The sequence below is a fragment of the Aptenodytes patagonicus genome, chromosome 1 (genome assembly GCF_965638725.1).
Source record: "Aptenodytes patagonicus chromosome 1, bAptPat1.pri.cur, whole genome shotgun sequence".
Taxonomy (NCBI): Eukaryota; Metazoa; Chordata; class Aves; order Sphenisciformes; family Spheniscidae; genus Aptenodytes; species Aptenodytes patagonicus.
In genome coordinates, this window is record NC_134949.1 from 12,496,928 (window position 1) to 12,523,841 (window position 26,914).

At 36.3% G+C, this 26,914-nt stretch overlaps 1 protein-coding gene and 1 long non-coding RNA gene across 12 annotated transcripts in view; one reads left to right on the forward strand and one right to left on the reverse strand.

The window, feature by feature from the left end:
• MAGI2 (membrane associated guanylate kinase, WW and PDZ domain containing 2) overlaps nucleotides 1-26,914 on the forward strand; it is a 776,332-nt gene that overhangs the window by 289,200 nt on the left and 460,218 nt on the right. The gene's annotated exons all lie outside the window — the stretch shown is intronic.
• On the reverse strand, nucleotides 9,144-25,317 carry LOC143155658 (uncharacterized). Its single transcript, XR_012994445.1, has 3 exons — nucleotides 25,233-25,317; nucleotides 10,524-10,640; nucleotides 9,144-9,663 (listed from the first exon to the last, which is right to left on the reverse strand). It is a non-coding gene; the product is annotated as an uncharacterized LOC143155658 (long non-coding RNA).

The window sequence follows — 26,914 nt, forward strand, 5'->3', positions numbered from 1 at the left end:
TCACAATTATGTGACATAGTGGCAGATAGCAGTCTCTCTTAGAATGACTGGCACGTGTCCTTTGGAGGAGACCAGAACAGTTTACAACCCTAAGACATAGCAGTCACAAAAAAAAAAAAAGTTTTATGAAGCTGGCTTTCTATGTAAGGTCCTGAAAAGGAAGGAACTCACTCTCTTTTTTTCTTTCTTTTTTTTTTTTTTTTTTTTTTTTTTTTTTTTTTTTTTTTACCTTTAGTCACCTGAACATACTTCTGTTTGGTGTGTCAGTGTTTCATTGTTTGTAAGGTTTGATGCCTTCACTCAGTCATCATTCTGTCATTTACTGCTTTCCTTTTTTTTGTTGTTCTTAGGGATAAAATATCACCATGTAGGTTGATCACTAAATAGGTTTTGTAGAGAAATCGTTTCTTGTTTCTTCTGAACTGTTAAAAGTCAGTGAGTGCATGAAATAGATGTAACATTTCTCTCTTGCAACTTGAACTTAAGATCCTTCCTGGGTCTGTCTTTATCAAATAGCCTTAGTTCTGTTCCTATGCTGCACTGAGACATTTTGTTATTTCTACACATTGAGGTATTCTGTGGGCTTCTATAAAAGATAAAGAAAGGTTTAAAAAATGCAAAACCTGCTGGCATCACTGAAGATTATTTAAAGCTTTTTCAAAATATGTGTGCATAGGTTGGGGTATTCAGTATGAAGATCTCACATGAAAATGGATTGAATAATATGGTTTTAAGGAGTATTTATTCTCATAGAAAGGAAAAACATCCCTGCACATATGATGTGTTAGTATTTCCAGTGGCAGCATTTCAGACTCCGTGCACAGCTGTGAAACAGAGCAAAAGTCTAACCCAGCATCCGCTGTGGACTTGGCAAGTGCCTCCTCGGCCATGACTGCTGCAGCACAGTACAGTTGCCTCTGCTCTGCTTATATGCATTTCTAGAATTAAAGTTGCGGAAGGATTGGCATATTAGCTAGCTAATCCTCCTTCTTCATGAAGTGCCATACAGTACTGTCTTTTTGAGATGAAACTCAAATTAGCTTTCTGTTATAATTAGACAGTAGCTTTTTCTGAAAGGAAAACATTATGGGTCATCTAGAAATGATTGTTAAGAAAGGAAGTTTCAGGGAACTGGGTTTATTTTGATTACATACTTATGTAAAGCCCGGTCTTTAATGCCATTAATGTCAATGCAAAGCTATTCTTTAGCATCTGCAGAACCAAGAGGCAAAAGGTGCAGGTATTCATATCTTTTTTACCAACAGTATTTTGTAATTGCAGTGGAGTATAACTTTTGAAGAACATTTAAACCAAATGACATATAGATGTGAAATGTAGTCTTTCTCTTTACCCAAATCTTTTGCTGAGTTTGGATGAAACAGATCCTGCTTCCCTAGGAATTAGTCTAAAATGCTAGTTCTAAGGTGTGGCACAAAACGTAGGAGAAAATGAAGCCATGCATTCCGGAGGTCAATTCAGGACGTCCTGAGGATGCCATAGCTAAACCTGCCAAAAAATAAGGAGGAATGAACTTCATGTTTACCCTTTACTTCGTGGGCACTCAGAATACGTGTTGATTTCTAGATACAAAAGTAGGTAAGATTTGCAGCTATGGTTAGTGATAACCATGCTGTTAACCATTCCTGTTAAGTACCCTGCTATCTGAATTGTAACCAGAAGAAGGTATCTCTGAGGCTCCAGGCTGAGCGCCTGGTGCCTGTTCATAAATTCCCTGTGCTTAGTGTTTTGTATTAGCTTCTTGTAGAGTATCCTCCTATTCAATGTATCCTCCATTAAATGTGTTAAATGCATTAAATCCTCCTTTAAATGTGTCTACAATCAAGGGGGAGAAATAACCTCAGTGAGGTTGGAATCCTTCACCAGAGTTCTGCGGTGGTCTCAGACTCAAGAACATCACTTACGCTCCCTGAATGATTACACTAATGCTAGATATTTCATTGTATGTATTACATGTCTAAATTAGGCATAAAGTGGACAGTCAGAATATGACCCTTTTTCAGCAAACTTGTGCCATGACATGTTAGTCTCAGGTTAGGTTTTCTATTCTCTGGTCATTCAGGATGGCAAAGCAGGATAGCTTGCTTTGTTTAGAAAAACAGTTTCAAAAATAGAAAACTGTAAATGCATATTTATCCACCTAAATAATTTGAAAGCACCAGTCTTGACAGATATCTCTAGCCGCTGAAGAACAAATGCTAAATGCTAATAGTTGTAGAGCCTTGACACACCATGTCTTGTGCGTACTTACTTTTGTTGTTTGTTTCAGGATACTTTTTGCTGATTTTTTTCTCTTTTTTTTCTGATCTATGTCTAGAGACAATTAACAAACACCAAACATTCCCATTGCATCTTTTTGATCAAATAAGCAGGTTTGTTCTGCAAGAAAAGGACTTCATCTACCATTGAATTCAGTGCCTCCTCAAAGATGCTATCAATTCTAATTGGTATTGACAGAGATAAGAAAGCAGTATATAGTGAGCAGGACGACAGAGAAAAAAGACCAGAAAAGGTGTAAGGACTTATTTTCATTAATTGTTCATAAATGGATTGTTTGTGTGCAAGATTGTTTGTGCGGCCCTTGCATTTTCCAGAGAACATTTCCCTTTTGTTGGCATTTCCACCAATTGCGTAGGAAGCTTTTAATTTTTTTGTGGTAAACACTTTTCTGTATATTCAGTGCAAGGTGAGTCTGTGCAAATAGATTGCCAGTTTGTGTTCTGGTTTTCCTGCTACTGCTGGCATCTAAAATATTTCTCATTCAGCATGTGAGAAATTGATTTGGGTTGCTACTGTGTTACTCTAAGTGATGAAATGGATAATAATTTCCTAAAGTAAATGCAGGGCACATCAAACAATATTAAAGGAAACGTGTAGAGGGCTACATGTACAAGACAGGAAGGTAATTTGATCTCTGTTAAATTATTTAGAGCACATTTCCATTTAAGTAGGATCTAATGATAAGCAACCAGGTGAAGCTTTGTACATTGATTTATGGATTTGTATTAAAGATTTCACATGGTTCTATACAGTTCTGCAAGCTTGCAGGGTCTCTCCTGTATATGGAGCATTTTATATTCTGTGTGTTGAAATGAGAGTTGGTGTTTGTGTTTCCAGTGCAAACATGTGTGACAGGACAGACGTAAAAGGACAGACACTGAAATAATAGATCTCTTTTTTTTGGATATTACTTCTGTGATATACAGTGTTAGGATTGGATCTCAAGAATGATAGATTTCTTTAATGAATTTTGTCAGTACGTCAATATGCTATATTTGAAGAAAACATTGAGGTGTTTTTAAAATTACTACTATTTTGAGTTGTTTGGAATGTGACTAATTAATAGATTATACTATACCTAATATGCAGTTGATGCCGATGATACAGGCAGCGGGATGGCTGCATCTGATTTATTGGAAAATATGCAATAGGCTTTTTTGAAGCTGCTACTCTTAGCAAGTGATTTGATTTGTCACTGAAGCAGAGACTAAATCTAGTGTATTAATCGACATTACAGTTTTATATTAAATATATGATTACTAACTTGAAGGGGTTTTGTTTTCTACATTTATATTTGTAACATAATATTCATTGGATGTTCTGCATCAGAAGATAACTGACATGCTGAAGAAAGAGGAGGTCCCGAATTCTTCGCTTTCTGAAGTCCAAAGTGAGATAGAAACCAAGCGCATGTCTGGCACGGCCTATAAACCTTTGTGATTGTGGTACATAAATGTGACTGAGCTCATTTCCTGATTAAGTAACAGTTTGGCCTGTGATCTGCTGACCTCACTTAGAGAGTTTAGACTGGATGTTCCAACCAGTAGCTCTGAAACAGCTCCTTGGCATTTGGCATCAACCCCAGCCATGCTTAATCTTCACTTCCTTCTGTGAATACTCCCCTACACAATTTGAGCCAGCAAGATGCGCTAAAACTGCAAGATAATTTTGTAGTGCTTGTGATGCCTTGAGCCATGTACCTGCTGAAGTAGAAAATCCAAAATGCATATCTGCTCTCTGAAAACCCTTAAATAAACAAAATTATAAAGCCACCAAAGCCCCATGGATCAGTGGGTCTAGGACTCTTGCAAGTACCACTGATGGGGAATGCATTAGCATGATGTTCCAGAAGCTCTAGCTGATGTTAAGTACATGTCTTTAACCATTAGTGTAAGCATTTATTTTTTTCCATGCGAAATGGGATTACTCTTTTGAATAACAGATGAGAAAGAATTCAGTAATCCTTAACCTCTGCTAACTGGTTCAACCAAGCAGCATAAAGAGGTGTACAAATTTCCTATATATAAAATAGGAAGAAGAAAATCAGCATTTGATCAATGAATCATGAAGGTCAAAAGGGCGTTTGTAAAAATAGGATTATTCCATTCACTTTATCTGCTTGCCAATCTGCTTGTTCCTAAATGTTTGCTTGGTGAAAGAAGATGATAAATACACAGTGAATTTTCTAGACATGTATATGCAAACTATATAGGGGGCACTCATGCCCAGGCAGAAAGCAAAAATACGAATAGAAAAGATTTAAAATTTTCATTTCTGACCTTAAGTTTTTATTATGTTCAGCCTCAGCATAATGCTATAGAACAGGGGATCTATTTCATTCAATTTTGAGGCCATTCAGCATCTTTACAAGATCATATACAGGTAGTGCTGTATACAAGCTCTCTCCCGAGTACATATATGATCCCATTATCATGTTATCTGTGTACTTCACAATTTTTATTGTGTAAATTTACAGCACCTTTGCAAGCAAGAAAATGTAGTTGGCCCCATTATTCAATTAGGAACTTAGGCACACCGTTAGGAAATGGTTAAGGAAATAATGGTTAGTGGGTCTAGCATGTTTCAAAGTATTTTTTTTCAGTTTTCTGTTATGTTTTGAAGTGACTTTTAAGTTTTGCTTTTAAATTCAGATAAAATAGAAACTCTTTTATATCCAGTGTGTCTAATCTAGCCAGATCTGTAACGCAGAACAAGATTCTTCGCACCTATCTTTGTACATTTATAATGCAAATTTGCCATTTGAAATAGTTGCTAGACTCCTGTTGTAGCCCTCAGAGAGAAATGGGTGTTGAGGGTATGAGTCATCTTGTCCTATTAACCACACAGGGAGCCTGGATAACTAGCTGAGGTGTCTACAGAGAAGATGATTAATTAAGCCAAATCTCACTCAAAGCAATTAGATAACTTAGCCAAGACTACAAAAGAGCAAAAGGGGAAGTTGAAGTGGTATCTCCCCATTCTTAGGTCTGTCCTAAACACTAAAGCATCCTGTCCATCCATGACCTTGATTACATTCTTATCTCCTGATCTTAATACCTGTCACAGTACAGACATAAATTATAGAGTGAAATTCATCCCACTGAACTTTCAACACCTATGATGTGGCCACCAACACAAGCACTAGTCACTTTAGGCTCTGCTTATTAAAAATGTATTGTAGAGATACTTATTCCATTGACTATCAGTGGAGATTAGAGGATTATCTCAAAAGTGAAAGTTGACATGATCTCATTGACAAATAGTGTGAGCTTTCGTAACCATGAGGAGTTCATTTAAGACAGATCAGATGAAGGCAACTGAGAAACCAGATATTTGAAAAAAAAACCCACTATTCAACATTTCCAAGAGACAGAAAAAAACTGAACAGGAAACTCTTGCCATGATTTTTTTCAGCATTTTATTGGTGATGCTGCTGTTTGTGATTTGATCACATTCTTTATTCCTAAGAACAGTAGTTGCTATGAGGAAGCATTTGTGTATGGATGTTATACACATTGTGATATACTTTCAAACTACACTCTCTTTATTATAAATTTCTTGGATGTCACAAGCTCAATTCTTTATCTGTAATTGAAGCACTGTGATGAAGTAATTAACAACAGGACCTGTATTCCTGATGTAATTTTGAAAGAAGTAGAGCTTTGTATACTTTTGACAAGATTATCCTAATTTATCTAGTAAGAGTAGAATCTGTAGCACACAGAGCGTTTTCTACTTTCTGGAGTAGAAGTTTTGTTTTATTTCATGCTGTGTTATTTGAAAGTAAAAGCTATGTAACCCTGATAGGCAGGTAGATTTTACATTTTTCATGCTCCTGTCTAGTTAGGAAATCTGCTGAAGGTGATGTCAGCTTTTTTTTGTGGTTCTATAGATGATATGTGAAGTCTTGAGACAGGAGATTTTGTTGTATTTCATGAGGGCCCTTAAGTCAACCAAGATGATAAATCGTGTGACCAGGAATATCTCTGAGAAGCCTCTGGTTTGCCAAGATTTACAACTTAGTCAAAGCTAGTCTTGTACAGTGACTCAAAGAACATGTGAATCAACTAAGAGATTTTGATTCAAGTATCCTTTTCATTCATTTGAGCCCTAAAAAGAGCAGAATTCTTTCTCTGCATCTCATTTCTATGCCTGAGTCTCAGTTCAAGTTCTGAGGCTTAGAATTGTTGAGATGTGACCTGCTCTTTTACTTCAGACTATCTTTTTTTTTTCCCCCCTTTGTAAAGAGCATAACAAAGGCAGCTCATAAAATTCAGGAAATTTTTTTAAACTGTGAAAGGGGACAAGGCAGAAAATAGTGATAAGTGGAGTGATTTTCTGCACCTGGGGTTTGTGTTGAGTACTTATTAATCACCAGTACTCTCTTTGGCCTCGGAAGTCAATGAAACCACTCAGCTGAGTAATAGTGTAAACTTTCAGAAAAACAGATCTCAACAGGACAGACATTATAATGAATTCAGATAAGTTATAGTACCAGTGAATAGAAATGAATGAGTATCGATTGCAAGGAAAACACATAAAAACTAAAGGGAGAATGATATTAAAAACAACAGAAGAGTTAACATGGAAAGATATGTGATCGGGAATGATGCTCCATTAGCACATTTTGAAAATAAACTTAATGCTCATTATCAAAATAGCTATTTTATGAAAATCAAAGAAAAATACGGAATTTGCAAACTGTACTGTAACATTCCATATTCAAACCCTTAAGGATGTCCCTTCTTTCTTTTCTTTGTACTTTTTCACAGGTCATTTGCTGATGAAGACACTGGGAATACCTGTGTTTCTAATGAATGCAACAGTCAGATTATTGTAGAGTAGTATAAATAATTTTATGTCTGTCTTATGAAACAAGATGCACACAGGTTGAGTGCATATGGGAAAGGGCAGGGCAGAATCCAGAGCTTTGGTCATGGGTAGAAGCTCCAAGATAAGGAGTTGATAGTGCAACTATATGATCATTTAAAAAAAAAAAAATTACTAGTTGCTAAATATCATACTTATGAGGGACTTGAATTAAGAACTTCAGTCAGTCTGTTAGTCTTAAGGAATCACTATGGGAAACAAGCACTGAATGTTGGGGATTCAAAGGAGTTAAAGTATTCAGAGTTTGCTGTACTGCAATACTAGTGAAGCTGCATCAAACAGAAATTAACATTTCATATGTATAGTATGGGCAGAGAAAGGGAAAAGAAAATGAAAAGTGATATAAAAATGACTGTTCCTTCTATTTAGGTCAGCTTCTATATAATATGGTTACCTGATTGTTTTGACACTTTTTTAATGCTGAATTTTGGCATTATTGAAAATTTTATTACTTAGCCAAAGAAATAATGTGAAAGGGCCAGTTCTAAATAAAGTGCAATGATATTAAAATGTTAGTTAGAGCCAAAAGCTGTATTATGGTGATTTGGTAATAACAGTGTAATTATGAAATATAAAACTACTGGCTTACATCCCGATAAACATAGGAGTAGCAAGATCAGTTTGTGATTCAAATAAAAGTTAAGAGAATTAGACTTGATCTGGGCAAGTACTGGTCTTGCATCCCCTCCATGGAGAGCACAATGTGGGATCCTTATGTTTTTCCGAAGGAAGCAAACCGGGGCCTCACACTAGTGGAAACAGGAACAGCTCCAGGTTTTTTGTTGTTTCTACGGAAACAAACTCCCGCTTTGTTTACAAAGCAGAGGAAATGCCTTATAATGCATGAATTGGGTGGACAAAGCATTGCGCAGAACAGGTGAGCCTCAAAAAATTCCTAGGACTCGAGACCTTCAAACCCAGCCGTTGCAAGACCAGGGCTTAGCGAAACCCCATCTGAGCACTTTGCTAGTTAAATGGGGGAGAAAGAGAAAACATCAGCTACTGCTTTAGGGAGGATGGATCGCTGCTATTATGCCAACGAGTGTTTCAGAGGTTCCTAAATTGTCTTCTATCTCACACTCAAAACTGCCACATTTGAACACTGAAAAATATTGTTTCACTTCCAGCTAAATGCACTTTAATAGCTTCTAGACAGCCGTAAAGCTGTGCAGCAGGCATAATTCTTCAAACAGGATATAACATCTAGTGTATTTCTTGATTATCCAACTCAGTCTGGTTCTCTACAGATTCCAGTGCCTCATACTTTTGTATAAGATATATTTCTAATAGAATGCATTCATTTACCAGCTTGGATATCCTTATGTTATACTGTGAGGATTTGTCAGTCCCCATCAGTCTGTATTTTATCAACCTACCCTCTAAATTTCTGTAACAAGAAATTATTTTATTTCATGATCTCCGTTAACTTGGAGGTCATATTCAGCTTTCTCCAACATTTTTTCAACCTAGCAACTTCAGAAAGTTTTGCTGCAGGTCAGTAATTTGGTCTGAAGTGTTAGGCCCAAGTAAAAGGCTGGATGATGAAAATTATGGGATGTATAAACATTTTGTAGAAAGTATTTTCTTAGAATTACTAGAAAAAACTCAGCAGTCAAACCTGTGCACCCACCATAGTCACACAATTTTCACTGATATCCCATGTATACCTAATTCTACCTCCACTGGTCCTCAAAAATCTGTACTGATAAAGTAATTCTAGGTATTTGGTATTTTACCTTACTGCTTACACCTCTGTAGGAAATGAATATTTTGGAATGATATTGGGATAAATGCTCTTAAATATTATCTTCCTGAAACTCATTGCACAAAAACATTTGCATATATGTGCTTCTACTTACTAATATTAGAGTTAATAATTCTGAGACTACTGTGCTATCTGCGGCCCTGCAAGCTTCAGTCACTGTGACTTTCTGGTTGCTTGGCTTTCATTCATATTGTTTATTCCTGCATCTTAAGTGAACTGATAAATTTCAGTGATTTTGGAAGCTTTCATGAATGAGGTTGGACGGGTTTAGTTTCTGCAATAACTCCGAAGAACACGTGGTTGTAATGTCTGGTGAGGCTCATGCATGTGACAGCGAATATGAAAGGTAGGAGACAGACAAGTATCCAAAAGAATGAGGTTAGGATTAACACTGAGTTTTTTTGTTTGATTCATTCAATCAAAGACATTTGTAAGAATCTCTCATGACAGTTCTTTTTCGAAGTTACCCAGTAATCCCAAAGGTAATGGCATTTTTGTTAGGTTCAAATACAATTATATTGCTCTCCATTCTAGCTCTCTGACATTTTGATAGTTAAATAGAAGAAACCTATAATCTTAGTCATCATCCTAGGGTTATGCAATTTTGAGAAAACAAGATTGGATAAAAATTCCGGTAGTACTTCCACACATTTTTGTTTCTCTCAGCCTTCCACTCCAACTGACGGGTCTTCCTCATGCATGGTGAATACCTGTTCAAAAACAAAATGAGGATTCATTTACTGTGGTGACAGAGAAATGTATTAATACTGACTGTGATACAAAAGGCAAAAGGTTTTACAATAAAAGATGAAAAAGGAGAAAAAAGCCTGGACGTGTACTATTGTCTGATTGCCCTGAAATTTCATCATGTTATTTGGTGCTGCATATTATTCAGTGGCTATTAAATCTTATTAGTTTGCTTTTCTTATTATTTTTTTGAACAGCATTTAATGCCAGGAAAGCTGTTGAACATTGCAAGTTGGAAAAATATATTGGCTACATTTTACTCTCATATATGGCTGGATGACTATTAGTTTGAAGGGGGTCTTACAAGTGGAAGTAAAAACAAAGTTTATGCCTTCAGTTACTTTGTTAAATTACATGCACAACTACCCTTGGAGTTTTCCTTCCTGACGATGCTGTCTTCATTTTGAACTGCTGTTTTGACATTTGTAAAGTTTTAGCAAATGCTTCAGGAAAAGGTCAGTTTCTAGTGACATTTTCCCTTTTCAAAAACCTGTGGAGAGGACACTGCATACAGGCTCAGATGATAAGCCATTTGTGGATTTAAAAACAAGGCTTTTCTTACTGTGTTTTGGAACACTTGTTTTTCACAATCTTGTTTTGTTTTCAAACTGCTGCTCTAACCATTTACTAGAAAGTTCTTTTCACATAACTCAGTTCTGAATGTCTTCTTTGCACAGTGTTAACTAGAAAAATATTTCACAGCTTGGGGGTTTTTTTGATACAAGAATAGAATATTTACAAAACACAGGACAAGAGTATTGATATTACTGACTTAGATCCAAATGCACTGAAATAGCTCCCGCGAAAGCCTCCCCCCACGTACCTGTGTCATTGTGCACTATTCGCTCCTATCAGCCGTGCTGGGGCTATACGTGCAAACATATTTTTTTTCCATCCTACCACTGGGTCATTTTCATCTGTCATTCTGTTCTGTAATGGTCTGAAATACACCAAATTAATTAGAAATTGTCCAGTAACATGCATCAATACTTTCTAACACAGTCAGAGCTTCTGTCAAGGATGCCATAGAGTAATTTACTGTTTGGGGGATAAAGGTCCATTTATGAATGAGAATATGTCACCAACCTTTTTTTTATGTTTTCAAAATAAGAAAATTCCAGTTCTTTCTCTCTGACATATTTTATGACAAGAATTATGGTTCTTCAAATAAGTTCTCTAAATACTAAAGAAGAAATATTGCACTTTTTCAAAAGTATAGATTTATAGAATGAGAAAATATATTGGGATATATATTTTTGTCTGGATGTCAGTATATTCTCTGTCCCTGACAATTCTGTGCCTTCAACTCTCCAGGAATTATGCTGGTGCCCTAGTGAACACAAACTCTGTTTCTATCAAAGTAAGGCCTATTAACTTTCAATAATAAGTGCTTAGAGGAAAATTATAAGAAATCGTTTGATGTTTCCACTGACAAGGTGGTTCTTAGGAAATAGATACCATAGGAAAATGTTCATAAATACATATTTTTAACTGTGGAATTTACAACAACACAAGTGCTGTATGTTTAATGACTGAAGGAACTGGCCTTTAGTCATTACGTACTATACACTTCTTATACAGCAGTGTGACAGAATATGTAAACTGACCTTTTCTTTGAATTAATTAAAATAGAAATTCTACTGAATTTTCAGGACTGTGTGTAATGTAACTCATTAGAGCTGTCAAATTACCTGCGCTCACTGATCCGATAGGATAATACGATAGCAATACTTTATGTGGCCAGATGATAGAAGTCCCATGAGCAAAACGGCTCAGTTGGACTTAGATGAAAAGACTAGTCAGGACATCTCAATGACATATATTTAGTCAAACATTATATAGCCACTCTACCATCAGAAAGCAGAGAGATCTGATTAGACATACTTGGTGAATTTGACGGATGAGGAGGATGAAAATGCCCACAGCAACATTCTTCATTTCTTGAGAGCCAGCAGACATTCATGTGAATGTTCAGTTTTTCTCAGCCTTCTAGTTTTCTACTTTTATAGTTTTAGAGGGGATTTTTTTTCAGCATCTACATAAGCATGTCCTTATTGGTACACTCATAAAAAATAGTTTTCATTCCATTAAGTAAGAGCAAATATTTTACAATATAGTAATATATATATTACAATACAATATAGTAATATTTTACAAGTTTTGGCTGACCTACTTTATATCACAAGAGTGTCACCAAGTGAAATCTATGTTCATGTGTAGTCAATGGTGGTTATTAAACAGATGTGTTAACTAGGCCAGTGAGAATATACATAGCATATACTCTTCTGAACTGCTGCTGCGCTATTACTTTTGATGACTTAACTTACAAAGCGATAATATTCATGGCAGAACACTTCACTAGATCCTAAGCAGAGATAGCATAGATATTTATTTCATTAATTGATGCTTTGCTTTAAAGGAAATATGTATTTACAAGTTGTTTATAATTTTATGCCTTTTTAGCTTTCAGTTGAAAACTCTTGGACTAAAAATTACAAGAAAACAGAAATGCGACTGATATGCAGTATAACATTTGAATATGAACATTCTTTCCAATCTTGAATTTTGCATTTCTTCTTCTAACAAAAAATTTAATCAACTGACCCACAAGAACTTTAAAGAGCTTTCCTTGAAATATTAGCCACATTTACAAAAAGCATGATTTATAAAATTTGTGCTATTTTGACCTAACTTGATTTAATATTGTTTCATGGGTTTCTCTTGGTAACTTCTTCAACTATTATAATTTATTACCTTTCACGTTTTTGTTTGACCCAAATGAACAGATTGCATGAATTATTTCTTTTCCATACTATCTAAATAATTCCATTAGATATTTGAGAGCTTTTTTCCATTCTTCAGTTCAAAGCAATGAAACTTTCTAAAATTTACAGCTTAAGCTCCGTCAATGAAAATCTCCATTCTAACTTGCTTGCTTTCTTTTTATCCTGCCTTGTTTCTTCATGAAAATTCACTAGCGGTGAGAAACCTGCAAGCAGAGTAATCGCCCATCTGACCTAGTTCACTCAATCTGAGCAATAGTCCATCCTGTTTGTAACTGACTGGTCATTTGGGGAATTTAAAGCTCCTGTCATTTATGGAAGGCTCTAATTGAAATTTTTTAGCCTAAACTTCGAGTGCCAGAAGGTTTTAGGATAGACTCAACGCTCCTAAACATATATGTAAGCAATGAAAAACTAAATACTGAGAATGCAATTAAGTTTTGATTTGATTTTGCTGTAGTGGTTCAAAACTATATCCTTACCCTAGGTTTGTGTACCTGCTGAGGTTACGGCCCTTTTGAAATCATTGAAATTAACTATATACATAAAGTTAAACACATATGTGTACATTTGCTCTCTCAGTCTATGCCTTTAATATGAAAAATATGAAAAGGAAAAACAGTTTAATGAAGTTTGTAAACTCCTGAAACAAGATAGAAGACTTAACTGTGCTTCTTTATGCCACTGCACTTTTTTTAAAAGTGGATTTACTTGGAAAACATAATTTTGAGTTTTCACTAGTCTAAGAGAAAAGAAGTTTCATGACAGAAGTAAAAGATATATTCTGTTCAGTAAAACCTGCATATTTGGAAAGTATTCGGAAAATAACGGTATGACTGATTCACGTTCTAGAAAACCTGCTACAAAATCCAAACAATCTGAACACATTTAGTGTAACAAAAGAGAAATTAAGAACTGACTTGATCATGCAAGTAAATGCTTAAGTAAAAGGTACTTATGGAAAAAGTAGTTTCTGAGAGCAGAAACTTTTTACTGTAAAAGACAAAGACAAAACAAAAGCTGTAACTGGGCACCGGACATAGACAGACCCAAAGGAAAACGAAGGAGAGTAGATAGCTCTCCAGCTCACTCTGAAGAAGGGCAGTGGATTGGGCAGTTGTTTGTTCAGACTCTTTCTAGAGTCTTTTACTGTGTTGAATCGATTTCTGTTGAATGTAATAGTAGTTAAAATATCTAGCTTAAGTGTAGACACCTGTTCAGGTTTCTTAATCTCAAAGCAAATCACTCCCTTCATATTTTTCTAAGGAATATTATCTAGGTCAAGGAGACACATGATTGATGCAGGATTTACTGTATGAAATCCTGTATGGGCCATGCTATTGAAAAGGTCAGATTAATCTATCGTATAGTCCTGTGAAAGGCATGTATTTTCTCAGAGCCTGGAGATTTTATTAATCGGTAGCGGTGCCTACACCAGTTGTAGAAATAATAAAGGATTTTCTAGATGCTTTGTCCAATATGTCAGCTGAGCTTTCAAGTTGTTCTGTCTGGGTGTTTTTGCTAACAACCATACATTTTTGGACTTATGTTAAAGAAAGGAAAATCATGGTTTATCCTGTAGATAAGTACTGAGCCTTGCGCTTGATTCAGACATCTCCAAGTGAGCATGGAGGCAGGTGCGCTTATGTACTCCATGGGACTGAGAATGCGCACGGTAGCTTTTGGGACTAGCTGGAGCTCCTGAGTGCTGATGCATGAAGTGAGATGATGTAAAAGCCATATGCTGGTCTGATGTCCCATTTACATTCCCATTTACATTGATGGGGGCCAAGTCAAACTCAATCACAGAGTCTGTAAGCCAATTAGAAGTGTTCAAGATTGTTTCCATGTTAAAGGTTAACATCTAGGATACTTCTGAATTAAGTGGAGAGTTTGTAAGAGATTTTGGCATAAAATATATCTCTCATAATTCATATCTACTGTTTTAACTAGAAAAACATCCTTCTTTTAAGAGGTTAAAAAGTAATAAAAAATAATAAAGAAACCATTTATGTATTTTTTGCACTATATAAATGTTAAAGTTCTATGTGAAAAATGCAATGCATTGGTTGATTTCAATATGCCAAGTAATCACAGAATTACGTATCTAAACATTTCATAGTACTTTAGAAATAATGCTGCATATTCTTTCATGTTAATGCAGTGATATGCAATTTTTACTATCTCTGGATTAGACACAATATTATTTTCTTCTAGCTGATTTGAAGTAAATTTCAAAATTTTTGCTCTTTTATTCCTGTTTGATCATCCCAGTGTGCACTTACATTCTTTGCTGTATTAAAAAATTAATTTTTCTTCCCTTTCAGACACTGAAATAAATCTTGGTGTTCTATAAAAAGTATGGATTATTCTAAAAAGTCAAATTAGGGAAAAATATGTATTAAACGTGTTTTCTGCAAGGCTTTAAAATATGTCAGAGGGTAAATGAATGCTAAATTTTACAGTTGGTTAAGGAGTTCACCTCTCTTCTTTTTGAAGTTCTGAATCATCTCTATCTCTGAGATTTGTAATCACTTCCAATGGAGCACTAAAGGTTGGTAGTCCGTTGAAGCAGTGCTGGATTTTTTCTGCAAACTGCTTGCTTGATCAGCTTTTGATTTATTACTATGTAATGTGCTTTGAAATACCTTGGGTATGAAAGGAACTTTAAAAAAAAAAGAATTATATTCTGTTCTGTGCAATTCTGTGCACACATTTCCTAGGATGGAAAATTTGTTGAAAAGATTATAGAGGAGGTCAGACTAGCTGATCACAATGGTTCCCTTGGGCCATACAAAAATCTATCACTAAATAACTAGTAGCAGTTTCTGTGAAGAAGTGAAAAGATAAGGACTATTTTAGTACTGGAAAAGTATTGCATGGGGTTTTTATTTCTAATAAAGTTAGAGAAATTGCAGCTCTCTCTTCACTTATGACATATCATATGCATTAATCTCTTTGAATTTTGTTTATCCTGTTTTAGGAGAGTAAGTGAATCATTTCATCAGCTTTGTGTTACTTCAATGTTCCTTCTCATTTGTAAAGAAAATAGAACCATTGTAATGCTCTAATCATTTACATAACATGTTTTTACAGCAGGAAGAAAAACATCCTCAAGCAATAACCTCTGTTGTCTACTGTGAAATTGCTAGTATTTATTTAGGGTACGAAGTCTGAAAAATATAGTCAAAAATCTTATCACAAGACATTACAGAGATTATCAGAGGATGATGAAAATTTAACTGGATTAAAAATTTAGAAGTGGCAGGCCTATTACTTAGCTGAAGAAGTGTTCAACCTTTCTCTCTGATTAGATGTACACGCTCAAGGACCTAGGCCAGGAGTTTAACTTTACAAGAAGGAAGATGGGTATATTTATATTAAATGCTAGTTCACAGTGTTGGTTATGTTGGTCGATTTTCTTATCAGGAAGCTTCTAGGAGTGTTGGTTTAAAACAGATACCCTGATTAAAATCAAATAATTCAATACTTCCCCCCATTACAGCAATACTAAGTCTAGGCACATTTTAAAAAGGTTAAGGTACATAAACTTTTTCAGCTATCTAAAATAAATGGAAACCCTGCTGTTTCCTTGACATTCTTTATGTTTTATACAAGAGATAACATGTGAAGCTGTACTGAAAGCTAAGAGCTTATAATGATATTGGCAGTACTACTACTGCCCTTCTGAAGAAAGGTAAAAGATATCTAGGACCCTGTAAATCATTTTACTGCAGTAAAAAAGTGTGGTGAGTGTAGGCATAATTCTAATTTGTTGAGATTTCTTTAGGTTTGCTCTTGCCCCAGCAGTCCTTCCATACAGGTTCTTGCAAGCCCAGGACAGGTAAATCTTCCCTTTCAGGGGTCTCAGTCCAACCTGACTCTCAGACTGAATTTCTTCCTGATGAACTCACTGGAGCTGGAAGCCCAAGGCAACAAGTGATCATCTTTGATGCTTGCAACAGCTCCCTCCAGTACAGTTTTCTGCACAGCAATGAAGACAGGACTTTTCCCCAGAGTTGGACAGAACTACTGGGCCAGGAAGAATAACTGATCAGGTTAAATGCAGTAACTTTTGTGACTCGTATGACAGAACCATGTGGTGACACTCACGATGCCATATAATTACGGTATTACATCTTTTAACCCACAGCAGATCCAGGAATCGTTTCATGCACTCTCTCAGCATGGCATAAGGCAGTTTAATAGGGAATAGCAATACAATAAAGCCATTTGGAGCAGGAATGACGACTACCCTAACCATGCCAAATTCTAAACAGAATTTTGCTGTAGAGTAGAAACTTATGCAAAAAGACCACTACTTCATGATAGCCAGAAAGAAAAATAAAAACAGATGAGGAAAATCCAGGTCATTACAATAAATATTTAAGAATTTTATGTATCAACCAAAGTCATGTTGCTTACTATCGTTCTCATGTTTATCAGCCTATTCAGTCTGTGCTTCCTTTTTGAGACAGTCTTTCCCATAACCTGATGGGAACTAAAGAAAAAAAGATAACAGAAACATTCTGTCAGCTTTGCTTACAGTTAGTAAACTTGTCTTTTACTGACAGAATTTTATCTCACAAAAGTGAAAAACCACATTGCCAACAAAAGAGTTCTTTGTGCACGTAGCTGCTCAGTTTGCAAAGGATATGTTTGTGGTCTCTGACTCCAAAACTGCAAATGTCTGCAGAGAGGATCAGGCCTAAGCACAATATTTGAAAATACTTTTAACTAATTTTAAATTACCATATGCCAGATTTGTTAGTATTAAGGAGTGATTAGAAGACCCGTTCATATCTACTGCATGTTTGAAAAATCTTGTTCCAAATATAATCTTGTTTAGATACTGACAAGACCTAGCAAACAGTAGTAAAAGCTCATCTACAATGTATGATTTTTCCCATAGTCCTGGTTGTTCCTCAGGGTGGCTTTGAAGGGCCCATAAACCCATCCTCCCTTAGCCAAGCATAACAAGATAACTTGATTTGAAAACAACTGTCTTTCATGCTACTTGCCTTTCTCATGCTGCACCCAGAGTATCTTTCAGGCTGGTTTTTACACTAATAAAACCCAGTGGAAGGCATGACTGGGGACCATTAACCTTTAGAACACGAAAGCTTAAGCTCAAGGAATATTTCTGAGCTGCCTCGTAGTGCTTTGAAGCCACTGCCTCCATCCTTCATCTAAATTGCCTGAATTCATTTTCAGGGCTGATAAACTGTCAAGTGAATTATGAGACATAGGCCTTGGGTTAATTTATAGAAATGCTCCTTCACCGATGCTGAGTAAATCCACCTTTCTTTGTTGAGTATACTTGCCTCGGCTTCCAGAACTATCTTATTTTGCCCCATTACAAGCTCTGCATTTCAAACTCTTCTTTCTTCATTCGTAAAAAACTAATTTACTAAACAGATTATTATGAGGGACATTTTTCTATCACGTGTTTACACTCCTTCAGATACAGCAGTAGCAATACAATACGTAAAAATATGGTCAAGTTGGCTCATAATTTTTTTTAATAAGATGAGAAAGTCTGTCTCACAATACTGCCAGCACTTCACCTGTCAAAGATGAGTTCAAAGGAATAATTCATCTTTTATCTTCCCTTATTTGATGGCTAGACAGACTGCAATTTATGCATATCTGGCTAGCTGAGTTCAGAGGGAATTACAAGAAAATTCTGTACTAGCCAGTTACCTTCCACTGTTAGGTTTTGGCTCTTTATTTCCATATGTTTTGGTATATGTCATATGGAACTGGAAATAGGTTGGCTGTCCGTTTTTAATTAATTATTTTGCATATTTTATAAATGAGGGAGACAAGTATCTCAAGGTGAGATATTTAGATTGTATTCACATGAAAATTGCTAACAAAAAACCAGTCAATCACTGCCATGTTATGTTTACCTTTGGGTAGCTCTCAGATTGACATCAATGTTCATCTTTAAATATTTTGTGATCGGACATTTAAACATATGATGATAACTAGAGTATAAGTTGTCTTACTGAGAGAAAAGATGTGAATGTATTTCTTTGGAAAGATATGTAAGTAAACTTTTTACACTAGTTTTTATTTTGCATATATAATTGTAGTCTCTTAGCACTTCAACTTGGGTAAAATCTACTTACACTTCAGTCTTTATAGTATATGCATGATTAGTTCTCAAATCCTGTATCAACAAGATCCTTTTTATGGTAATGGTTGTAAAGACCTCACATGTATAGCAATTATAGCATAATGTGCCCCTAGAGAATGCTTAGATTTCTTAGTACTATGTAAGCATCTGAAAATCTAAAAGTCCTTGGGGATGAACAGAGTTTACTAGGCAGTCATGGACTGTAAAAGGGACTGATAGAAAGTATTTCTTGTTCAGAGAAGGGGTACTATGCCTATCACCACATAACTAATAGTTACAGGCTCCATTTTGGTTACTTCTTTACCAAGAAATCTCCATTATCTGTGCATCCATTACAATTGTCTTCAGGAATGAAATAAGGCTTAGTAAATATGCATCCTACTTACTTCAGCATATCTTACTAAAAAAGCACCACATATGTATGAAATACTGCATTTAATATTTGAAAGCAAAATGCATAGAATGGTAATGTAAACACAACAGATATAGCTTCAGAGGTCTTTAAACTTTGTTATATATTTGGCACAAAGAACTGTGAAGTTTTGCAAGGAGCATGATTTTTTTTTTTTTTCATTAGAATACTTTGAAGCAAGTTACTTTTTTGCTCTGAGTTTTTTCCTGACCTGAATAATTAGGATGGTAATGTGTTCATACTTCAGAAGTGTATTCTGAAATTTAATTCACTCCGCACCATAGACAATTAGTATTGAAATGGTAAGCATTATTTACCGAGGTCCTGATCTTACAAAGGGAACCATGTGAGAAAAACTTGGAAAGAGAAAACTCACTGCATGCAGAGGAGGGGTGTGGAAGGAGATGGAGGAGGTGAAAGAGACTGTGGTTGCGTGGCACCACTTACATCCCTACCATGGAAATGTCTGTACTCTTAGGCAGTTCCCACTTCCTGCATTCTGTACACAGGGGTTGTTGGCAGTCCTGTGTTTCTTCACTTTTCTCCCTAATCATCAGAACTGCATTCTGTCCAAACACAGATGCCTTCAGACCTTGTCGTGGGGCCTTCATAGCCCCATGGTAGAGACGTTCTCCACAGTCATAACACAAAGTTCTTACCCACGAGATTATCCAAGACACACAGCTGCACCTGTGTGCAGCAAATCCATCCAGTGCAAAGCATTGTTGCTTTGCATAGTCATGGTCACAGCCTCAGTGAAAGGATTGTTTCTTCTCTAGGTTTTATGTTGCTCTCACTGTATTGTCCAAGCTTAATAAACAGAATATAATAAGGAGAATGACCAAATATAAAAGAACTAGGGCTGATCAAACATGCTTATTGTAACAATGAATTTCTTTTCTATTAGTTACCTTTGGAAGGTATATTGGAGTTATAAAGACTAAATTGATTGTGTTTTCCAATTAAGAAGAAAATGAGGAAAGAGGCTGAATATTTATTCCAGAATTGCAGTGTACAGTGTTTAAAATGCATGACAAGCTACAGTCTTGCTTCCTAATTACTTAGTCCCTGTCACTTCTCATTAACATGTAAATCATGTTATAAACATAGTAAAGGTGGAGTAAAATATGTCCTGAGGGGAGGGGGCATACTGGAAAATTGCTTTGGGCAGTGTGGTGATGAGAGTGTTTCATTTGCAGCTCATCTGTATTCCACTCCCATGGGAAGCTGCATATATGAGATTTAAAGCAGTTGTATTTCTTTGTCCTAGGCTGGAGTGGTTGTTACACTTAAACAAATTGATCTGCAGGTTTTGAATTATCTACAAGAAAATTAGCGTGCAAAATCTAAGTCGATCAAAAAGATTGCTAATTCATTTATGGAGTAATTATACTCTTTTTTAAAAAGAAAGAAAAATTTGTTTATGATCTTAGGTGATTGTCCTGAAAATAAGAACATTGTTAATAAGATGGTTTGATTCATAGCAATCCACTAGCAAAAGCCTCTGGGCACCTTACTACATAAAAATGGATTATACAAAAATAAAACAACATTCAGAACATGCAGAATTAATTATGTTAATTAGTGAAGTTATTTGAAAACTGGAGATATGACTTCCATAAACTCAATTACCTTTTAGTATCTAATCTTTAATATTTATAAGAATAATTGTTTCATAACTAATTCATGCAATAACAGTAACACTTTTTACTTACTATAAGGACTCACATGCTGAAAAGGCATCAAGGCCTATAATTTTATTGAGAAAATCAGTTTACGGATATGACTTTGCTCTTAATTTACTTACCTGCAACTGACTGAATGATGAATAGGGTAGAACTAGAAGGTTTTCTTATCAAACACTACACTCAAAGCTGAGGAAAAATACATGCTTTTTAAAAAAATTAATAGTGGTGCTTTTTTCTCTGTTGACAACTACTTTGGAGGCCTTTATCTGAACAAGAAAACTGAATTTGAAAATTTCACCCTCTTCTTGTAGTCAAATTTCACGATGCTTCATGAATAAAAATATTTGGATTAAATATTATATAGGAATGACTGGCTTATATATATTTATTGTTTAGCATAGTTAGTTATCTGATTTTGCTCAAATTTCACGGATCTGGTGAAATGTAGAAAAAAGTAATAGAAAGAAAGAAAAAAAGAGAGGTGAGCACTTAATTGTTTCATTAAAATTAGCCTACAGCACATAATTACATGTATTATGTATATATCATATTATACTGTACGTTTTAGCACTTTCCATATGAGTATGGCAGCATATTTAAAAAAGAGATATTGGCAAGTGATTAGTGGACAGCTGGGACTTTTGGCATGAAGGATGTGTATTTCACACATCTAGAGGTTACTGAAGCATTTAATATTGGGAAAGGATTAATTTTCTATCCCATCTTAAGAAAGGGGAAACATTTTTTCTTATTCTGGGGAGAAGGATTGTCTCATTCCCCAGCTTCTGAGGATTTTGACAGCAGGTAGTTTTCCTAGGTCATGCCCCATTATCTGCCATTACATCCACTTACAAGGGATCAGCTGTATCATTCTACTACAATGATCTAAGTGCTATAGTTAGCAGTAGTGGAAGTAAAAGTATCAGGTTTGATATAAGTTTTTACCAAAATAATTGGGACAGTTTGCTTGCCTCTGAGTCATCTTGTTTCAAGAAGTTGGTACTTCTAGGAAGACATTGTGTTCACGTTTAGTGTTACCTTCACAGCCAAAAGGTCTGGAGATACGTATTTTAGCGAATCAAAATTGAAATTTTAGACCCTGCTTATGCAGCATATATTTAAATTAGATAGCATTACATTACAATAACCACTCCCTCAGCTCACTGTGTGGTTTAGTGGACATCAGGGGCTCTCAGACAAAAAGCAGCTAATGGTCACAGTGAACATTAAGTGAACTTTAAACTTCCTGAGTAAAGACAGATTGAAGAGATTTGAGCAGATGAGAATGACGAGAGAAGAGTTTTGATGAGTGGAGGCAGAAAAGGGATGGTTCTCAGGACTGCTGTATGCAGGGGCACGTGCTGAAATAAAGTTAGTTGTAATCACATTTTTTGGTAGAAGTCAGTGTCAAAAAAATTCTATTGATTATTACAAGAATGAGTTAAGTTGAATGTAAGAAAGGTAATTTATCTTCGGCTGAAAGTGCTTGCACACAGAGTTGCCTCAGCATACCAGGAGGCAAGTTAAAGTGGAGCTAGTCATCGCACTGTAACGTTATTCCCTAGAGAGAGGGAATTTAGTCCATACCTGAAGCAGGATTCTGGCTGAAGGGTCAGAGCCTGTAATTTAGCAACAAACTGACGATAGCATGGATTTAAAGACATTGGTAAACGTGTGTGCTTGAGTCACATAGGAAGAAATGTCTTTGCTCACAGTGGTGGGAAGAGGGAGGAGATGGGAAGTGACAAGTTCAGGTTTCTCAATGGTTATATAAGGCAGCGTCAAGGCAGGAGGAGAGATAAGGCTGCCGGGGGTCAGCACCCTGGCTGACAGGCAGCTCAGCTGCACTCTCAGCCCAGGTAGATCAGCAAACCCCCTGTGAGGCTGACAGGAAAGGTGGCAATTGTTCTTGCCATCTGCAAGGGCAGCTGGGTGGCAAACGCTGAAGAAGCTGCAAGTCAGCCCCTTTCTGAGCCTCCTGGGGGATCTGGGTGGTGAGGGACAGTACCACAGATAGAAAAAGATGCTTTTTAGCAAGGGCAGGCTAGCAGAGAAAGGGACTCAGAGAAGCTCATGGCTTGTCCTCTGGCACTGCCATCCACAAGTCCCTCAACATCACTCCAGCCAGCAGGCATTTCCCAGATAGGGCAAGCTGAGAGGCCATATTGATCACCCGTTTCCTTATCCCAGTAGTTATTTAGCAACCATCGAAACAGCATTTCTCCCTGCCTTCTTCATTGCGTCATAAGAGAGCCTGACTCTCAGAACAGGCACTTCCCACCATCCCCTTGACCCATGCCCACCCCAGTTGCCTGAGAGCACTTTTGCTCCCCAGAGTATTATTCCCCGACCACTAGCCTTGCAGAGCTCATCTGAAGCATTTGCTTAGTTGCATATTCCTTGCAAGTGTGCAAACTCTGTCACAGGTTTTTCACAGAGCATCACACACAGGGCCAGCAGGAATCTGGGACCTGTTGAGAAAATATCGGAAAGGCATTGAAATGGTGAAAGTTTCCTTCGAAACAGAAAGGAGGATTTGGAGGAGTTATCACAGAGGTACAAGATCCTAAAATGCATCATGCACCGAGGAGGAAAATGTAGAGGGGAAAAAAAGATTAGCACCAAAAGTAACCTTCAGGGAACTGCAGTAAAGAAAGGGTGGGAAAAGACATGATCGCAGGGCGTGGGTAGGCGTTACAGTGAATAGATATTCAGTGGTGTTCTACAGAGACTAATTATTTCTGCCTCTGTACTTGTCTTCTGTTGTCTGTGCGACTTCTAGTGGGTTATTTAAAAAAAAAAATCAAAAGACCAAGTTGTATAAGAAATGTCAACAAAACCTGTTAGTTTCAGTTAATGAGAATAGGAGAGGAAGAGTTAAGGAAACCAGAAAATGGGCAGTTAAGAATAGTTTCATGGTAACCAAAAAATTATGTGAAGCACAAAGCAGAAAATGAAAATTGAAGTAGAAGGTGGGGAGGAGCTATGTACTTTGGTTAATTTTTTGCATTTGAATTCTGACCTGTTATTAAAATTTTCTGAGCCAAACAGAAAATTGAAGGCAGCCTGGAACAGTGCTCAACGACAGTGACATTTCCTGACAGAGCAATTCTTTGCATATCAGTTGTACTAATTGTATTCAAACTGACAGCGACAGTTTAACCCATTCACCAGAGGAATCGTCTTGTTGCAAGACCAGTGATCTATGTTTTCATTTAGATGTCAATCTAGCCTTGTGCTGTACATTTTAGAGGTACAATTAGCCTTAAATGATTAATACCAATATGATAAACATCATGTCCTCTTGAAACGTTGCACAACAGAATCTTAAAAAAGCAGTTTGTTTTCTCCTGCAGAAAAACTTAGGAAACTAAGGGGTTTTGCCCTTTTCAAAGCCAGGTTGAATGAAGTCACTTCTTGCCTAAGGCAGTTTTCTTTATTTGACCATAAATGAAAATAATTTTGAGCATCAGAAAGTGTTTTGCCTCCACAAATACCCAGAGTGCATCGTACAGTTGGAACAACTGAAATCCAACTGTCTGTGCCATTTTCTTCCAGTCCGAGTGGGTTTACATTTTTTATATGAGAGGCAGGAGACCCCGTCAGCCTGGAAGACAGGAACATCAGATGAAAATCAGTTAAATACATCCATTCATTGTAGAAATTATTCTGCCCATAGAAAACTTAATCGTGGGTGGAAATGGAGAGAGATGAAAATCCTGTATGACTGGCCAAGCTTAGAGGGTTGGAAGCTGCTTTAGACGTGTATTTGGTTGTTCTTTGGAAACTGCCAAGCCTTATAAATGCTTCCCAGGCCTGTTTCTCTGCTCCTACAACACTGCTAGCTGCTGCAGAAAATATCACCGGAATAAATCTTCAGAAATTACACCCTGCCATTGGATTGTACTGAAGATGATGTGTGCCTGAATAGACTTTTGAAATACAGCTTAAGTAGTCACTAAATACAGTTATGGTGTGGAAAACTCCCAGATACAGGATAGTTTGTGTACTAATACAAGATATAGGCTTAATTGCAAAAAAAGGAGAGAAGAAGAGGAGAGGTGGGGAGGGCATTGTAGGTAACCTCCAGGACCTGAAAACCCATGGCTTTTAACATATGGCTGGTTTCTGCCTGGTGCTGTTGGCCTGGGTGGTGAATAGGTTATATACTGTGTTAAGAATTATGGAAATGACCCACTCTTAGAAAAGGCAAGGCAAAGAGAACAAGCAGAAAGTCTGAAGACAATTCCAGGAAAAAAAAAATGATTAAATGCAAGAGAAAGAAGAACAATTTTATAGAGAAATTACAGAAAGAAGGAAAAGATAGATGGAGAAAAATAATGAAGAGAGTTTTGGTTTTACAGAAAATCAATATAGAAATGTTAGCTTAAAAAAAAAAAAAATCAAACAAATTGTTTGACATAGCACAGAAAACTATGATACCTGACATCTGTCAATGTATTTTATGACCACTTTTGCAGAGCCATGCTATGAAGACAATATTCACCTGGTAGCCCAGACTCAAGTAGTGCACTGTAGATTTTTCTTTAGAAGGAGTTTGATCTCTCTTCCCACAGGCCCTTGGGAAATAAAGGCTGTAGAGCACTCTTAAAGCTTTTAGTGGAGAGACTTCAAAATTTTCCTTGCTGAGAGATGAGGAAAAGTTTAAGCTAGGTGAATAACCAACATGACGGCAAATGAATGTTTAACTGAAAGTAATGGACTTTGATCCAATGAAAAGTTCTTTTAATAGACCTTGTGTGCAGGCTCAACATTAACTTGATCAACATATTTAACCCAAGTAAGGAATCTGTGCTTTACTGCATAGAGTGCCATGAGGTATCACATTAATGTTTAACTACTGTTTAAAAATCCTTACAGATATAAAAACAAATACAGAATTAAATGCATGTATCCTTATGCCAATCCTAAAATGAAAGACAGATCATTTGAACAGGTTTAATTTTGTGTAACTTCAGTCCTCTTAAAGTGAGTTGTCTAATTTCATGCTAGTCACACAGGCTTCCTTCCCAGTAAATGGAATAAATAGGCATAGCTGAAAGATAAATAATCTGGCCTACTTTAGAAGCTATTTTAGGATGAAACGTATTATCTTTTGGAGGTGCTTGTTTCTCTTTGACAACAATGAAGAGAACCTACAGTGACTGGCTCAGAGTAATAGATTTAACTTTTAGACCCCTAAATTATGGAAAATCAGTTGCATCCTTTGTTACATAAAGGAGGGTCAAAGTGTAAAACGCTCTTCTGCCAACAAGTAGTGTTTTCATTTTTTTCAGAAAACATGAGCTGTTGCCTGTTGGTAATTCAGACATGGAGTAATTCAAGAATCATCAGCTTTGTTCTGCCTTCGTTTTCTCACTGTTATCTACAGCTCTTGCTGGTCTCTGTTTGAAAGGCTAATTAGCAGAATTTTATGAAGAGTCTTAATATGATGTATTATTTTTAAAGTACAGGAATATTTTGTGGAGTCTTTATATTTCCATATTTTATATGCTCCACTGAACAGCATAGTAAAGTTAAAAATATCTTCCAGTATGAATTTTTTAACAAACAAAAAGTCTTTAGATGTTTTGAAAATTCTATAAAAATAGAACAAAAAAATTCAAATGTGAAACAGCACATAGGAGTGCAGCTTATTTTGATAGATGACTACAGATTGCTTATTCTTTGCTTTCACCTGATGACTAGTTTTGAGTATGTTAGGGTGCATCCTTATCTAGCAGTTCCCCAAAAGCTGTCCTGAGCTTTTGTATCTGTATCCGAGTTGCGTACTTCTCACAGTACCACACTATAGGTGATGTGCTCATTTTCTGGACATTTTCCCAGTGTCAGGTGGGAGAGTTCTTGTGCATGGATCAAAATATGGTATTTCCATAAAATATACACAATGATCTATTTTCCTTTGAATGTTTGGAGCTTGCTGTTGTGAAATGGTTATTGTTGTCAGCCCAGTTGTTTTAAGTAAATATTTGGGGTTCCATCTGAGCAGATCTCTTCCTGTGTGGCAAATGGCCTTGTTACAGACTGCCAATAAGAAGCAGTGTGGGCCATATACAGTTGTGGTTCAAATACATGCAACTGCATGTAATTCACTGCAGAAATTGAAGACCTGCTTTTGTCATTTGCATGTCATCAGTTTGTCTTATGATATTAATCTTATTTTGTACT